The sequence below is a fragment of the Phodopus roborovskii genome, unplaced genomic scaffold (assembly GCF_943737965.1).
Source record: "Phodopus roborovskii unplaced genomic scaffold, PHOROB, whole genome shotgun sequence".
Taxonomy (NCBI): domain Eukaryota; kingdom Metazoa; phylum Chordata; class Mammalia; order Rodentia; family Cricetidae; genus Phodopus; species Phodopus roborovskii.
Window position 1 is genome coordinate 19,413,941 of NW_026126567.1, and position 18,689 is coordinate 19,432,629.

An 18,689-nucleotide genomic window follows, 5' to 3' on the forward strand; every position below is an offset into this window, starting at 1 on the left:
CACACCTTTAATCCTAGCACTGGGAAGACATAGGCAGGTGGATCTCTCTGAGTTCAAAGCCACCCAGGGACACTCAAGATTGAAACCCCAGGACTCATGAGAGGTATTTAAGACAGGAACAGGGTCACAGAGCTGGCATTATTCTCCAGCCATGCTGAGGAGAGGAAGGAGAAAGAGTCAACCCTTTCGGTCTGAGGTAGAGATAAGAGCTAGTGGCTGGCTGCTTTGCTTTTCTGATCTTCAGCTTGAAGCTTGAACACCAATATGTCTCTGGGTCTTTGATTTTTTCATGTTACAAGGCTGAGCAAGCCACGGGGAGCAAGGCAGTGAGCAGCATCCTCCATGACCTCCAGGTTCCTGCCCTGTGTGAGTTCCTGTCCTCACTGCTTTTGATGATGAATTGTTATATACAGTGAGTGAAGTAAACCCTTTCCTCTGCAACTTGTTTTTGGCCAGTATGTTTCATCACAGTGACAGTCACCCTACCCAAAGAGATGTCTAGAACTCTCCTTTTGGAGCCCTGAATGCAAGTTTCTTGAATGCCATCACAAACTCAATACCTAGGGTGAATGACTGTCTGATGCTCAGCTGGCACAAAAATAACTAAATAGCTAGCTGAACATAGTCACAATAAAGCCATCATCTCAGACCAGATGTCTCTGAATAGGAAAGCATTCAGTCCTAAAGCTGACCGATCAAACAGATGAAGTCAAGCAGCTCTCACCTAAAAGAAAATACTATTTTCACAGGAATCACACAAAATAAATACTAACCACTGTCCCACATTCAGTCTAAATCTGGGACTAGAGTAGTGGCTCACACTTCCTCAGTGAGACACCTGACCAACCACCTGTCTGTAAAAACAGTGATGTCAAAAAAAACACACTCTATTCATTCTGACCGACAAGCTTTGGGAGGCCTCTCTGAGGCCCACTGTCAGGTTCAATACTTTGTCTCAAATGTTCACTATAAATGGTATTTTCACAGGGTGTGCAATAAATACCAAACTAGCAGTGCTTCCATATTCAGATGCATGGACATCAACCCTTTCATGGCATCCAAATCTTCCGGATGATTAACTTTACTAGTATTGGTTATCATCGTTCTTAATAGTGGCTTGAAAAACAAATTCTTCCCAGCACTCAGGAGGCGGAAGCAGGCGGGTCGCTCCCTGTGAGTTTGAGGCCAGCCTGGTCTACAGAGTGAGTTCCAGGACAGCCAGGGTCACACAGTGAAACCCTTTCTCTAAAAACAACAAAACAACAGTGATAATAATATTAATAAATTCTTAGATACAGTTGCCACTCAGAGTTAATTACTCTCCCCTGAAATGGGTGCTAGACTCAGGACATTAATCTCAAAGAGAACGAGGCATAAATGAAGTTAAAGGTCCCTAAAGTGAATGAAGTCAGACATAAAAAGCTGCCCCAGCCTGGTTGAGTCTTGCAACCCCTGAGCTGCCACATAACAAGTCTAGCTGAAGACACCCCTGGAGTCACCAATGAAGTCTTGGAGAAGCTTCCATTATGCCAGTATTCAAGTGCAACTTGAAAAGGTAGTAGACAAGAATATGGACCAAGCAGCTGGGCCCTGTGAATTCCCAGAACAGACAGATGACAACAAATGACCTGTTTGTTGTTTTATCCATTAAGTCTGGGGTGAGTTACGATAGCCCAGTCAATTAGAACTCAGTATGATGATCAAAGAGGAACTACTGGGCATTTCCTCTGGCCTTCTTTCCTCTGCCTATGAATAAAGCTTCAGCTATGCTTTGGACATCTTCCTGTAATTGAACTACATTAAAAACAAAGCCAGGGACTGGGAGGGTGGGGCTCAGTATCCATAGCACAGCGCTTACCAAAAGGTATAGGAGACCTCAGCACCATCCCTACACTGACGTCTACTCAAAAAAATTACTTTCAAATTCATTCAAACAGAAACAACAGAAGAATAAATCTCTGTTCAAAATAAAAAAAAACATCAACAGCAAAAAAAAAAGCCTCCTCACCAAATCCTGGTACCCAACAGGGCACTAACAAGCCAGCTCAGACTGCCTCAATTCCTTACCCTGATGGGATGATGTAAAAGGTGTCAAGATGACAAGACCAAACCCTTGGTCACTGAGCATCTCTATACACCTTCCAGCCCTGAGTACCAGCTAGACTCAAGAGCTGATGAGCATAAGGTGTTATCTCACCATAACACAGCCCGATGAAAATATTTACAAAGTAAACTGCAAATCACACAAGGTTCAGTATTTCACCAGGTCTAGGAAAATATTGGAAATACATCCCAACACACAGCATGCAAACTGCAAATATTACAATATATAGTTCTGTTCAAAGTTAATGAGCCCAGTGCACTGACACCCTGTAATCCCAGCACTGGGAAGGCTGGAACAGAACAGTTATTTGAGGTCACGATTCTCAAGACGAGTATGAGACCTGCCTGATCTTTGTTATTTTAAAGGAGAGATGTTTCTAAGACCACGTGTGCATGTGTGCTGTGTGTCCTGTGTTTTCTGTGTGAGAAACTACCTACCTGTATACACATGGGTTTGGAGACCAGAAGATAAGCTCAGGTGTCATTTCTCATCTCTCCTTGGGCCCTTGGCCTCACTGACTGAGTAAGCTAGACAGCTGGCCCAGGGACCTGCCTGTCTCCACCTCTGAGTTCTGGGATTTACAACCATCATTTTGGTTTTGGTTTTAAGACACACTCAGCTTTATACTTGGGTGCCTAGAACAGAACTCAGTTCTTCATGCATACCCAGCAAGCAATTCACCAACCGAGCTATCTCCAGATCTCCAGCCCTGAGACCCAGACCTTAAAACACAAGTTTAAGTTAATGAAAACTGAAAATGTGGTGCTTTAAGAATAGAATGGGAAGCCGGGCAGTACTGGAGCACGCCTTTAATTCCAGCACTCAGGAGTCAGAGGCAGGTGGGTTTCTCTGAATTGGAAGCCAGCCTGGTCTACAAAGCAAGTTCAAGGACAGACTCCAAAGCAATACAGAGAAACCCTGTCTAAAAAAAAAAAGAAAGGGGGGGGGGGAGAAAGAGGAGGAGGAAGAAGAGCAGGAAGAGGAGGAGGTAGGCACACACACCTTTAATCACAGCACCAGGTAGGAAGTACCAGTGATCTGAGTTTGAGGTCAGGCAGAGCTACACATTGAAACCCTGTCTCAGAAATAAAATGGTAAACCACCTGAATACTGAATGAGTATATGTGGCTCTAAAGAGAAAAATATACAAATATTTTTGTTGAAATGTCTCCATGATATACATTCAAATGAAAAATTGTTTTGAAAAATTGTTTATATCAACGTTATAAAGCAAGTAGAGAAATGTAAATATATACTGTTTACTGAGTGATTATCATTTTTTTAATTCTAAGGTATAAAAAATGGCAAAGTGGTTGGAGAGGAAAAAAAGACCCACATATGGGAGACAAAGTAACTCTCCAACAGCTCAGGAAAGTATAAGTAACGTTTATGTTCACACCTTGAAAACATGGCAGACATCGAACTAAGCATACAAGGTAAGTATCAGAGAATCTACTGGTTAGTTTAGAATTTTTCTGCATGTTTGGAAATGTTCATAGTTGACAACTGGAATTTAAAAGAAAAGAAGGTCTGACCTCAGCCCAAGCTGGCATTGAACTTGTACCAATGTCTGGGCCTCGTTAGGGCTACAGGTGTGCTACTACACCTGATTAGAAAATGTCAAAAATCATTATCACCAAAATGACAGACCCACAAAAAAAAAAAGGATCATGGGTTAGAAATGCCTTCTCCACTTCATACGAAGGATACAAGTTGTTTTTGTTTGTTTGTTTAAGACTAGGAAGAGGACAGATGAGATGGCTCAGCAAGGTAAAAAGAAAAAAATGAAAACACACACACACAAAACACTTGCTGAATTAGCTGCAGAATTCAATCAGAAGAACCCAAACCCGTCAAAAAAAGTGGAAGGTGAGCTGACCTGTTTTCCTCTAAACACCACATATGCTCTGTGGCATACATATACACATACACCCTACACCACTACGCACACACAATAAATTTTGTTTAGTCTAAAGACTGAATTCATTCTTTTTTCTAAAAATCAGCTATGGTCTCAGGCTCAACGGTACAAAGCATGCCTAACCTGCATTAAGTTCCATCCTCAGAACCATATAAACTGGACATAATGGTGCATGCTGGGAAATAAAGGCAGTATTGGGAATTCTGCTACCTGAGTCTGAGACCAGGCCAGAATACCTGAGGCCCTATCATTCATACATACATACATACATATATACACACACGCATACACACCTGCATACATACACACACATGCATACATACATTCACATACATATACATATATATGCAAATAAAATGAATAAGCAAGCAGGCTGGGTGTGGTGGTGCCTGCCTTTAGTCCAGCACTCAGGTGGATGGATCTCTGTGAGTTTAGTGAATCCCAAGAAAGCCAGAGCTATATAATAGACGGTCATACAAAATAAACAAGCAAATAAAAGAGTTGTGAGGAGCTCTTGCCCACCCTCCCAACGCTCAGGAGGGTGAGTCATAGTGAGTCTGACGCCAGCCTGGGCTACAGAGTGAATTCCAAGCCAATATGGCTATCTGATTTCATGAAAACATTCTGCTCATTTTTTTTAGCACACAGTATGTGTGCTGCCTGAGGGGCACAGGAGCAGGTGCATGGAGGCCTTCAGAGCAATAGGTTCTCTCCTTCTATGCACCATGGATCTCAAGGAGTGAGTGCAGGTGTCAAGCTTTCACAGCAAACATGCTTACCCACTGAGCCCTACCACTGGCCCTCAATCATCATGTTTTGTTTAGTCTCTCTACACAGTCCTAGCTGTGGTGCAACTTCTTATGAAGACCAGGTTGGACTGGAACTCACAGATATCACCTGCCTCTGTCCTGCTAAGGCACCTAGTCCAGCTAATATTCTGGTTTTTTTTTTTTTGTTTGTTTGTTTGTTTGTTTGTTTTGTTTTGTTTTTTGTTTTTTGTTGTTGTTGTTTTTTAGCCACCCCAGGTGCCTAGAAAGCTCTTGGGTTCTTCTCACTGCCCTGCCCTGCCCTGCCCTGCAGCCCACAGCTCCTCCATCGACCCTTTAGCTACCATCCATTCACTGTCCCACCCTCATTCTCAAGAATTCTTCGGCTCCCACAACTAGGCTGGCACCTCTGGTGAAGAATCCTCAGCACCCTCCTTCACATTCACGGTTGTCATTCCCATGAATCAAGCACGACCACTCATCATCAGACCCAGAGCTGACACACAGCAGAGCCCCTAATCCTGCTAGACTAACTCACAAGCTCCTATTTAAATATAGGTACTTTTGCACAAAGCATATAAAACCGCTAATATACAATAGCACTTGTAGCTATTACTGTGTGTGCATACACCCAAAGACAAAGCTGTAAGGCATTGAACACAGGGCCTGACCTTCACGACTAATTTAAACACTTCAGCACTCCAGATAAGGTAGGAGGATCTTCTCTTTTCTTTTCCATTTTTTTCCCCCAAGACAAGGGTTTCTGTGTAGCCCAGGATGTCCTGAAACAGTGAGTTTGAGGGTAGCCAGAGCTACATATCAAGACTCTAGGTCTCAAAGGGAAAATAGGGCAAATTAAATAGATGCATAGAAATCAGATGTATTTCTGACTATGTCACCTCTCCTTGGGGCGTTAGGAACAGAGTATAAAGGCAATGCTACAGGATTTAAAAGACAGCACATGGATGTCCACAAAGCTGATGTACCTACTGCTCACACCGTACTAATTGAAACTAAGTCAGATGACCCTCGGCCTCATTTACATCTCTGTGCATACCATTTTTGTCTGCAGCACCTGTCAAGCCCATCAAGCCAGTGCCTACAGGGATCAAGAGAACAAGCAGAAAGGCACACAGACAACACAAGCTCAAGCACCCCCACTCCCCATCTACACCCTTCCAGCACTGGGAAGCAAACACCATTTTCAAATGCAGTGAGCAAGCAAACAAAAACACTGTCTATATGTAAAGCATTCTCACACACAGGAAGAGCTCTGGATTATAATTAAAATTCTGATGATCAGGCCAGCACTCCAGAGGCGAGCATAGGCATATCTCTTTGAAGTCTAGAATAGTCTACATTATTATACAGCAAGGCCCTATCTCAGCTCAGCAATAACAAGTGAGAAACACAAAATTTCCTGCTACCATGGGATTAAGAATTCTCAAAAATACTCAAGAGAGAAAATTTATTTATTGGGAGTGCATGTGTGCCCAAGTGTGGAGGTCAGAGGACAGTTTGCAGTCTGTCCCCTCCTTCCATTATGTATGTGGCTTCCAGGGATGGAACTCAAGTCATCAGGCTTGGCAGCAAACACCTTTACCTGCTAAACCAGTTCAAAAAAATGTTATGTTCTATTGCTAGTACCTGAACAAAATACAATATAAACAGTATTATTACATGCAAAATTCTACCACTCTTGCAACTTAACAGTCTATATATAATTGTTTCAAAGTAATTAAGAAAAATGACCCCCAGCTCAGCCCCAAAGCTACACCTTGAACCACCTAGTCTAGGCCCTTACTCTTCTCAGAAAAAACTACAAACACTTCTCAACCCAAAGAGCAAGGCCAAGCTGGTCTGCAGCCATTCCTAGAGGAACATGCTTGTGTATGAGGCAAAAGCAAAGGTCATCTACACTGCCCTAACTGCGCAGCAGCAGCAGCATAGACCAGGCTCCACGGACTCTACCAGTCCAGCTTGCCCACACACAACAGCTGTAAACTTGTGAGTGCTGGCATGGCTGTTAACCTTCCCTGAGTGCCTTACAGTTAGTTCTTCGAGGCTAGTATCCATATAACTGGTTAATTTTATGGTTAAAAACAAAGTGAACAAAGTACTGACTCCTTGCATTCTGTTTTGTATCCAATGAGTGTGTATGAATGTATACAGACAGAAAAACACCCCCCCAAAGAAAAAACCCACATAAAAATATTCTCCTTTTAAAATCTTAGTGGTGGTGCAGGCCTTTAATCCCAGCGTTCAAAAGGCAGAGGCAGGTGGATCTGAGTTCAAGGCTAGCCTGGTCTACAGAGAGAGACTAAGTGTGTATGGGGGGGGTGGGGTGGAGGTGAAGACACAGGACAAGGAGAGGACAGATAAAGAACCAAAGTGCAGGAGGAAGAAGAGCCAGGAACAGTGAAAATCTGGCAACTTCACTACTTCCTGCTGGCTGGCACCAGCTAATCTTATTTCCAGGGCTAAACAGGGACCTGGGCCTTGGGCACCACGGGCAGGAACTCTATCGTGAAACTACACCCCTCTCCCACAGCAAGTTAGAAAAGGGTGGTCCTTAGCGCTTTGGTGCTCCTAGTGATGGTGGTCATCCAGATACTGAGAGAAAACAGCACCACAGTAAATCAAGACCTCTGTACCTAAAAAAGACAGAGGAAATGACTTATTACAATTAAACCAGAATATGCCACTTACAGAGTGTCCCTGGTGGGGGAGGGGTCTTCCCATGTCAAAAATAACAGGTTCTGGAGGCACAGCATACATAGACAAGCCCCTCAGCGAGTCCATGTTGTTCCCTCTCAAGACTCTCAGAGAAAGGTGGGCATAATGATCACATCTGTAATGCTGTAACAGGGAGGCTGAGGCAAGAGGATGGAGGGTTTGAGGCTAGCCTGGACTACTAAAGCTTCATGGTAATTAAAAAGGGTTTTCACGTTTCCTGAAGCAGAGGCCACAGGAACACTCCCACCCCCACCTCTACCCAAAAAAGACAATACCCTGCCACTCAAGAGCTGTCAAACCACAGCTACCACAGCTAACCAGCTACTGACTGCCATCTGAGGACACAAATGCTAGCTCTCAGAAGTCATAGGAAGATGAGCAGCTGCCAAGAGTGTCAACACGGATCACCTCTGACCTGAGTCTGCATTCCCTTGGCAGTGACTGCATCCTAACAGGGGATTTGAAGAGCCTGGTGTAGCAATGTGAGCTCATCCCCCTGCTGCTGAATAAAGACAAAGTGCTCCTATACCTCTCCGAAGAGAAACAACGAAAAGTTACCCTGTCCACAGCACCAAAGCACCCCCTCTCCCTCTCCCCAGAGCACCTGGCAAAAGAATACAATCATTTTACTGGGGGAGAGGGGGCCAACATGTTCCTTAAATATAAAAATTTAATTTAAACACCACTAGAAACATAAGCATATTAAGAAAAAGTATGGTAAGAAGGTCCTTTGATCCCAGCACTTGGGAAGCAGACGCAGCCATATCTGAGTTCAAGGACAGCCTGGTCTACAGTGTGAGTTCCAGGACAGCCATAGCTACACAGAGAAACCCTGTCTCAAAAAAAACCAAATTATTGAATTGATTAATTAATCACTTAGCTAGCTGGTTAAAAGAGGGGAGATGAAGTATTTAGTGAAATGTGTGCCTTGCTTATGCAAAACCCTAGAATTCCAAAGGAGGGACGCTTAAATGAGACTAGTCCACAACGCACTTGGTGTTTCTTGAAGACTTCTAGCAGATGATGTCACAGAGCAATAACTAGACAAGTTTAAGTGGCTTCTGCTGGGGGAGGGGAGGAAGGAGCAGACAGACCAGGATCTCAAATATACCTGGGCCTCTCCAGACAGACTACCACACCCAACAAAAATTACTCTGCCCAAAAAACAAAGCCAACAAGGTAGGAAACTAATAAGCTATAATCTGATATTCCTTCCCTCAAAGCTGTTCATACAAACCCTGTCTTCATCACTTAAGACACTAAAATACACTACCAAAGTGTCTCCTTTCTTTTAACTCTGTGCATCAGATGAACTTCCTAATCTCAAACTTCACTTTTTCCTTAAGTCTTACAAAACCCAACCTCCGCTTCTCAAACCCCAGCAAGCAGGCTATCATAAACACCACAGATAAATTTCCTCCACCATCCCCTTAAAGCAGAGTCCTGGAAAGACTGAGGCAGGTCACCCCAAGAGCTGCTGGGGAGAGCCTGATGCCTCTCCCCAGGAGTTCAGGGGAGAGAAAGGCTGAGGCTGCTCACCCCAGGAACTCCAGGGACTTGGTGAGTAGGAGGCCTGGGGTTTGCTTTGGGGTGTTGATTTTTGTTTGGTTAGGGTTTTCTAAGCGACGTACAGAAAGAAGGTTTGCCGACAGTTTTTTGCTATAGCCCAGGTTACAGATCACGGCAGTCTTGCTGCCTCAGCCTCCTCGTGGTATGACTGTAGACATGAGCCACCAAGTCTACCTTAAAATTCAGGTGAAGACATGGAACAGCTCATAAACTTAACACCTAATGTGCAGCTCATAATGGAGCAGAGGCAATTTTCTGTTCAAATATTTGGGTGGGCTTCTCAAAAACACGGCCCAAAGTAATGGAGGAAAGAACACTGATTCACTCAGTTTTGTAAGCAGCAATCTCAATGGAATTCTACCTAATGCCAGCATGTGTGTCCATGTTTGAAGAGGCCAGAAGAGGGCACTGGGTCGGTCCTCTAGGACTGGAGATAAAGATGACTGAGTCACCACGTGGGTGCTGGGAATCCAAGTCTTCTTAACAGCTGAGCCACCTCTCTAGTCCCAAATATATAATTTTAATAAGAAAATTGGCTCTCAGAAATATAATTTATCTGTGTTTTTTAATGAAAGCTACTATAACAAACTAAAGACAAGAAAAAGTCAAATACATAAAATTATGTATATGAACAAATAAAAATAAACATTCATATACAAAGAGACAGTGTATATCCGGCCTTGGTTTGATTTCCAAGACTACAAAACAGAAGGACACACAGAAATACAGGGAGGGAGGGAGGGTGGGGAAGGGAGGGAATCAAAATATGAACTGAGTGGCACAGACTTTTTCTATTCTATTTTCTAGATTTTTTTTTAAATAATTTTCTTATATAGCAAGGAAATTCTTAAAAACAAGGAAATAGAAACAGGAAAAAATTTACATCAACAAGAGAATGAGTCAGACTTAAAATTGTGGTGTACCCATACAAGGAATACTACTATTCATGTATTAATGTAAAAAAGAATCTACTACATGCTTCAACCCAATGCATCAGAAAAGCAATGATTTTAACTCAAGACTGTTAGACTCTGCTAAAAAATGAACCAACAGAATTTCTTCTCAAAGGAGAAGAGACTGAAGTGACAAACTGGCACCAGGAACTTATGATGGAGTTTTAATGATGATGGGATGTTCCGTATCTTAACTGTGAAAGCAGTCTCAACTTCAGAGCATCTGATGGAGTTTTAGTGATGATGGGATGTTCCATGTCAATTGTGAAGGCAGTCTCAACTTCAGAGCATCTGATGGAGTTTTAGTGAAGAAGGGATGTTCCATGTCAATTGTGAAGGCACTCTCAACTTCAGAGCATCTGATGGAGTTTTAGTGATGATGGGATGTTCCGTATCTTAACTGTGAAGGCACTCTCAACTTTAGGCTAGGCTGTGTTCGAACCCCCAAGTGTGCATGTGAACCAGATGAGTTACTCTGTATGTAAAATGATCTCCAAAAAGATGAAGGGGTGAAGCCTTTAACCCAGCAACTAAAGACACATGGGCAGGAAGATAAATTCCTATAAACTTGAGGCTAGTTTGATCTACATACAGTCCCAGGCCAGCTACACAGCAGGACTGTCTCAAAATAAAAATAAAAAACAGTAAATAAAAGATACTTTATTATCATGAACTATACATCTGAAACAGAGTATATTTCCGCTATATAATAAATTACACTTGTGAAATAGCACTGGATGCCATTGCTTTATTATCATAGCAAGAATGCAAACTCTACAAAAGCAGTTATCTGAGAATTTACCATAATTGGAATTGTATTATTACTACTACACCAGCAAGAATAGAACATGAAATGCCTTATTAAAGAATAATTTCTAAGAGCTTATTTAATACCTCTAAATACTTAGAAAAATGCCATCAACTTTTCACATCTTACTCCTGGTGTATGTGTTCCCATAGGAAATCATGTCATTCCCAAGCATTATGGCATCACAATTACAAATGACTGTAGATAAGATGCTCTCAGGAAAAGCTGCAATTCTGAGGGTGGGTTATAGCTCTGTGGCAGTTGAGCGCCCTCCAAGCACCAGGTTCCACCCTCAGCACTAAAAAAGACAAAGGACAATACTGAGCTGTCAGGAACATGAAGGCTTCCCGTGTGGAACAGTGTGGGGGGGGGGGGCTCATAACTGCAATCCTAGCACTTAAGAGGCTGGGGAGAATAATAGTTTAAGGGTTACATGGTAAACTCCAGGCTGGTCTGACTACTCAGTGAGATTGAGTTAAAAAAAAAAAAAAAAAAGCCATTGTGTCCCACACCTCTCTTAAAGGTTACAGTTCAAAGGTGTTTTATTTAACCTGAGGTCAGGTTAAAAGCACTTTAATCCCAGCAACAGGGAGTCTGCCAGCAGGCAAACTCTGAATTCAAGGCCAGCCTGATCTACTGTTTTTTGGAGACAGGAGGAATTCTCTGTAGACCAAGATGACCTGGAACTCAAGAGATGCATCTGTCGTCCCTGCCTGCTTAGTGCTGGGATTAATGGTGTGAGCCAACATCACCTAGATTCTTTTTTTTTTTTTTTTCATGATTTAATTTTATTTTATGTGCATTGGTGTTTAGCCTGCATGTGTGTCTGTGTGTGGGTGTCAGAAGCCCTGCAATTGGAGTTACAGACAGGTGTGAGCTGCCATGTGAGTGCTGGGAATTGAACCCAGGTCCTCTGGAGGAACAGCCAGAGCTCTTGTTGCTCTTATGAGATTTCAGTTCCCAGAACCCTGTGACTCCAGTTGCAGAGAATTCCATATCTTCTCTTCCATGTATGTGGTGCACAGAAATACAAGCAAGCAGGCAAAACATAAAGTAAAAATATTAATTTAACAAAAGAGAATGTCAAATTTTATCTAAATACTAGGACCCAACAAACTTAACAAAGTTATCAATTATAGAGACAACAGGAAACTCCGAAGAGATTTTGGCACTGAAGTATTTGAGGTGTTTAAAGGTTCCATGTTGAGAAAAACAGTGAAAATGTATCAATAACTATCTGGTGGAGGCCTGTAAAACACACCTCAGCTGACAAAGGTGCTGACTGCCAAATCCCTGACAGCCTACAAAGTCCACAGGGATCCACATGGTGGAGGACAGGGCCCAACCCACTTCTAACTTCCGTGTGTCTGTGTGCAGGCACTTGCACACATATACACAGTGTACAATGCAAACCTAGGCCCCTTTCTGATTCAGCTGATTTACACACTTTTCCCTCTCTCCTCCCTCTCTCTCCCTCTCTCACACACATACACAGAGGAGCTCGAACACACCCAAATAACTGTATTTAATTTAATAATTTTTTTGAGAGAGGGATGGGACCCATGGGACTAGGATTGGCATTGAGCTGACCCCAAGATAACTTCTGAGGCTGGATGATGAATATGTAGTGCTCAGTTTACTATTTTCTGTACTTCTGCAAATATTTAAATCTTCTAAAAGGCTTTTAAATATTAATATTCAGGGGAAATTTTTAAAACCTTGTAAGAAAAAAAAATCAATGATTCATAATCAGCAAGCCAAGGGAAAATTTTATTTCTTTATGATCAGAATGGCAAGCTATCAAGTCAAAATAAACAAACAAACCCAAGTAGTAACAGCAACTGTTTTCTCAGACAAGGAAAAGGATACCAAGTACATCCTGTTGCAACTTAAAATTGCCCCTTCCTGTGTGTGTGTGTGTGTTTGTTTGTGTGTGTGTGTGTGTGTGTTTGTTTGTGTGTTTGTGTGTGTGTTTGTGTGTGTGTTTGTGTGTGCGCATGCATGCGCAGGCCCTGTGCTTGTGGGCCCTAATAGCTAAGGCTAGCTATGAATGAGGTCCAACACGAAATTATAAACTTCATTTTTTAAATAGAGACCGTTTATAAAGATTTGTTTTATTATTACTAAAAACTGAGTATGCCTGTGTGTCTGTGGGGTTGTGAGACTTGAGTGTGGTGACCTCAGAGACCAGAGTAGGTAGATCCCTATGAAGCTGGAGCAAGTCCTGTGTGTGTTGAGAATTTACAGGTCCCCTGCATGCAAAAGACTGCATGCTCTTAGCCACTGAGCCACCCATCTCTTTGTCCTCTCTTCTGGAAACCTGATTGCAGTTTTCAAGGGTGAACTTCATACGTCATGTTGCAATGTCAAGAAGTAGGGGATGAAGAGGTAGCTAGCTCAGCTGGGAGAGTGCTTGCCTAGATGCACAAGGAAATACTGGGTTGGCACAGGGAAAGCCAGGTGCAGTGGCTTATGCCGGTTATGTCTGTAACCTCTTGTAGATTTAAGGTTATCCTTAGCTACACAGTGAGTTTGAGACTGGAATGGAATACAAGAGACTGCCTCAACAAAAAGGAAGAGTGCATCTGTGGTGGTGTGTGTTGTCATCCTAGCACTCAGGAGGCAGAACCAAAGACATACATACTGATAGTTTGTCTCAAAACAAACACTGTGGCACACACCTTTAATCCAAGGACTCAGAAGGCAGAGGCAGGGGGATCTCTATGAGCTGCAAGCCAGCCAAGGTCGGACAGTGAGACCTTGTGTCAAAAAAAAAAAAAAAAAAAGTACTTGGATGTAATCCAACAGTCTCTGGCCTAAACAACATAATTGTTAAGGAAAAACCTGGTCTTCCCACCTCTACTGGCTCACTCCACGTTGGCTCTGCCAGAATATGTCCTTCACTAGTGTGCTAGGGTCTATGCCCAGGTCTACGGTTTAGTAACTAACTTCTTGACTTGTAAAACTGAGCTGCCATTTGTCTTTTCAACTTCTTGTTGGCTAGTCTAAATGGTTTTCAATCTTTTCTTAAGCAACTGCCTTTAATCCATTTATTATACATGACTGCCCCTTTCCACCACAATGTTTCTAGTATTGTTTTTTAGATGATAATCTCAGCCTAACAGTTGGGTGTTTCTGGTGGGGCTTGGGACCACTGAAACTTCAGACACTTAGTTATTATAATCCCTCTGCACCTCCACCTTTGTTCAACTCTCTCAATCAATCACCCTTCCAGACCTTTTGGCTCTTGCTCAGAGTGCAAAGACATAAAACCCAACAGTGCCTTGTTACACTTAGCCAACCCCTAAGTCTCACTCATATACGGGCTCTAATGGACAATTCTATCTGCACTGTCCTAAGTGAAACCAGAGAACCTGAAATACACCTATTTACCAAAGGACTGACTTCAACTTTAGCTTTCAATTGTCATGTTTTGAAACTAACTTAAGAACCTGGTTTTTTCTTCTGCACTAAAGATAATCTTGGCCCAGGTTACTCCTCTCTCATGGCTGACATTTTGAAATTGTTAATTCTGGGCTGTGGGGAACACTTTTGTTCTGACCGGAGAAAGAGTCTCTGGCCTAGAGCCACTTAGCAAGCCTGCACGAATGGCTTCAGGGTTCAGCACTCAAGTGTCTGCAGATACTGCCAGGAAGGAGTCCCCTGAAAGGTAACTGCTGTCAGCTCAAAATGACAAACATGTGACTAAGTCTAGAGTTTTGTTACTAAAGCAAGGGAGGGTCTGTCTCACTGCAGAATCAAAATTAGACTCAGCCAGCCTCAAACTTGCTGCAGTCAGGGCCTCACTCTCCCAAGTGCTAGCTGGGATTGCTGGCAGGAGGCACCATGCCCATATTGTTTTTCATTTGTACTATTTTTTTAGGGTCTGGAGATGTTCTGTGGGTTAGCACTTACCTAGGATTCCCAGGCTCCTAGGTTCAATTCCCCAGTACCCTGGAGGAAGGGGAGGAAAGTTGTGGGAGGACACTCTAGGAGGATCTGAGCTCTAGAACTTTTGTATAAATACCAAGCAGGCATATAAAAACAATTCAAAGTAACCACCTCTTCGTATTTTCCAGACTCACACTTAATACTTGTGTTTGCTATCTCAACTGTTCCTCCATGACCTTGAGGCCAGTACTCAGCCTACCAGTTTCAAATTCCTTTCTATTCTATCTTGTAGCCTTCTCCCTGAGGGAAAACTAGTATAGAAAAACTCTGACCACCAAGCCTGATTAAAACTGATTACACAACACATTATAATGCAAAAAAAGGCAACACTCACAGGAATCCCACATACAATGCCAACTGGTTTGTATTATTATAACCAACCTGTACCCTATGGAATAATCTGAGGACAACCCATGTCATCTCCAAATCACTTAAAAGGACCTTTCCTTCTCTAGCACGAGGAAAAGGTAGAGAAAGGCTCTGACTCCCTCCCCCCCCCCCAAAAAAAAAACCAACTATCCTGGAGAGAGATGCTGGGCAGAAGGTGTAAAAACTTAGGCTGACTATTAGTATGGACTACATAAAAAATCTTGGTGGGAAGGGGCTGGTGACATGGCTCAGCAAGAGTTATGTTCTCACTGGGCAAGCCTGATGGAACCCACAGTAGAAGAACATATTCCTCAAATGCATGTCCTATAGCAGCACTCACACCTGTACACCCCCACACACATCATCTACACAAGTAACACTCCTCAAACACACATGCTGTGGCACGTGCGCGCGCACACACACGTATCATATACACATTCCAGCAAGATGGCGCCAAGGGTAAAGACCCTTGCTGCCAATGCCAAGCCTATCAACCTAACTTTAATCCTCAGGATGCAAACAGCCAGAGCAAGTTGTCTCTGACCTCTGACCTCCAAAACTATGTTGTGGCACACACAAGCCACACCCAAATTTTAAAATACAAAAAAAAAAACTTGTCAGGTAAAACTTGTTTCTTACATATTACAAAAGACATATAAGTTGAAGAATAAATGTCTAGCACTGGGTCACAGCACCTCTGGGGCAGGTGTCTGTGCCTGGGACAGTGGGAAAGGTCTAGATATCCCAAATCTAAAGTCAGGGCCCGCAGTGTGGTGCAGATTAACTGTAGCTCACTGTGCATCTCTCTGAAATCACTCCATAAATCATTCACCTGTGTGAGGAGCACAACTCACTTCTCAGGCATTACCCAGGGACTTGGTGGCAGGACGGGCGCTTCCAGCTCTCCCTCAGCCCTCAGACTTCAGAACCACAGTTTGGGTCTAGTTCTTCTGTTGTCTGAGACACTGGTAAACAGGAGATTCACTAGAGAGCTGGAAATATGATTCAGTCAGTACATTGCTGGCTATGCAAATGCAACAAGGGGATCCCAATTCCATCCATTTAAATAAAATGGAGTCTTCTGTCACAAAGCAACTACTTCAGCACTTACAATGCCTTCTACAGGCCACTCACATGACAGATAAGCAGCATAACAGGTCTCTACAGTATCACCCATGGCACTCTCCTAGTTTCCGTGATGAACATGTTATGACTCAAAGTCACTTGTCTTTTCCCTTAACTGGAGTAGCAGTTAGCAACACTTGCTGCTCTTGTTAAGGTGTGGGTTCCACTTCCATCACCCACAGCCAACAGCTCACAACCACCTTTATCTCCAGTACCAGGGGTCCATTGCCCTATTCTGATCTCCTGCACCAGACACACACATAGTACAGATATATACATGGGCACTCAGATACACACGTAAGGAAAAACAAAGTTAAAAACTCATCCCAGGTTTTGCACACAGCTGTAATCTCAGCACCTGTAATATGAGGCTATGACAGGAAGATCCTGAGTTCAACACAGTTTGGGCAACACAGAGACCCCCATGCCAGACTGCTATCTCTAGATAGAGAAGGCAGACAGACAGCAAAAAGTCACAAATATCTAAATATTCTTAATACAGTAAATGGACTCTAGAAGAGTCAAAAACAAAGCTGGCCCTGGAAAATGGCAACAGCTAAGTAAAAGGAACACTTTTTAAAAAAATGAATCACAATGCCCAATACACACAGGAGATGTAGCATAGTAGAGTGTCTGGCCAGCAGTATGAAGCCTGGATTCTAACCCTATGTAAACCAAATGTGGCTCAGGCCAGGAATCACAGCACTAGGGAGGTAGAGATAGGAGGGTAAGCAAAGCAAGGTCATCATCAGATAGAGTGAACTCCAGGACAGCCAGGATCCTGTCTAAATAAATAACAAATACAAAGTTGGTAACACCAACAAAGGGTTTTGGAATGCATACTCAACTGAAGAGGCTATTTAAAGTTCTTGGTACATAAAGTCAGTACTACCACAGAAAGCACGCCCTCAACTTTCTAAGTTACAAGACAAAAGACTCAAACATGACCAACACACTTACTTCTCTGAATGGCAGTAGAGCTGTCCTCACTACTAGCCTGATTCTAAGATTACAAAAAGAAAAATCTGTTGTTGAAGCAGTAAATAAATGTCTAATGAAATGAAGTCAGAATAAGGATCCTATAACAAAAACGTTCTTAAAGAACTATAAGACAACGTCCAGTAGTTAATCTTTTTCAAAAAGCATTTTCAGTTCCACAAAATGGCTAAAGATTAGACAAATCTGCATCCAGTGCCAGAAACGACTGCAGCTCAGGCGGGTGTAAGGATACACTAACACATTAGAGGCCAGCAGCACTGTAGGGCCTCTTCCTCTCTCCGGGAAAGGCATGGCAACCTGGGCATAACGAAACTTAAGTCATCCGGTCACTTAGCAAAATTACACCTCACTCCTGAACCTGGGAAACGATAGCTTTCCACATGCAAAAGACTATGGACCAGCAGGCCTCCATCCGGGGAGAGGGACGCTTCTAACGCCCCACTTTCTGCCGTGTAAACACTTGGCCCATCATTAGGTCTCAGGTCCCAGATGTGCTTTAATGGAGGCCTCCCTCAACCTTGGAGCATGTTTTGCAACAGTACAGGAACTTTTCCTGCTTTATCTCAGGTCGCAGAGAGCATGTGGCCCTGCAACTCAATATCCTAACCAGGCAAGTCACAGTGACAGAGCCAAGGGGGAAGAATGCAAATCAAAACAGCCTTTGGAGGCTTTTCTTTTCTTTTTTTTTTTTTTTTAATCAAAACTCCTCCTCTGCTGGTAGCAAACCCAACCGAGAAACCCATGGCGGTGTTAAGGAAAGCGGCATTGCGAACTGCAACACCAAGACTTTTTTTTCCCCTTGGAGGCTATTCGCGCAGTTTTCAGCTGTCAAATTACAACTCGAAGAAAACACTATCATTAGAATTTTAGAAAGAAAGAGAGAAGAAGAAAAAGGAGAAGGAGGAGGAGGAAACAAAAAAAGGCTCTCACCGCAGGGGCCCCCGGGTTGCAGGAGTTTGGCAGGACCATTTAGAAGAAGGGCAAAGGGAATCCAATCCACTTCCCCACCCCAGCCACCGCCTGACTTCGCACACGCACACGCACACCCCTTCCCGGGGCAGGCAACCTCACTGCAGGGGCTCAAATCTAATAATAATAACAATAATCATGGCGCTCCCTCCCTGCCTCCTACCCCTCCCAACCCACGGTCTGCCGGGAATCGCCCCTCCCCGCTCGTCCTCCCTCCCCCTCGGGGAGGGGGGCAGATGCCCGGCCCCCGGGACCGGGCTCGCGGGAGCCCCCGAACCCGCCGCGGTTCTCCCCTCTCTTTTCCCACCCCCACCATCCCCCATCCGCATTGTCTGCCTCCATTCAACTTTGACTAATACGGATTCCTCGCCCGGCCCGGGCGCCCCCCACCTCCCCCCCCCCGACACACACACACACA

General features: G+C 43.5%; 1 protein-coding gene across 4 annotated transcripts in view; it reads right to left on the reverse strand.

Annotated features, from left to right (window-relative positions):
• The window catches only part of Ubr5 (ubiquitin protein ligase E3 component n-recognin 5), a 103,180-nt gene that overhangs the window by 83,676 nt on the left and 815 nt on the right, over positions 1 to 18,689 (reverse strand). The window lies entirely within an intron of this gene.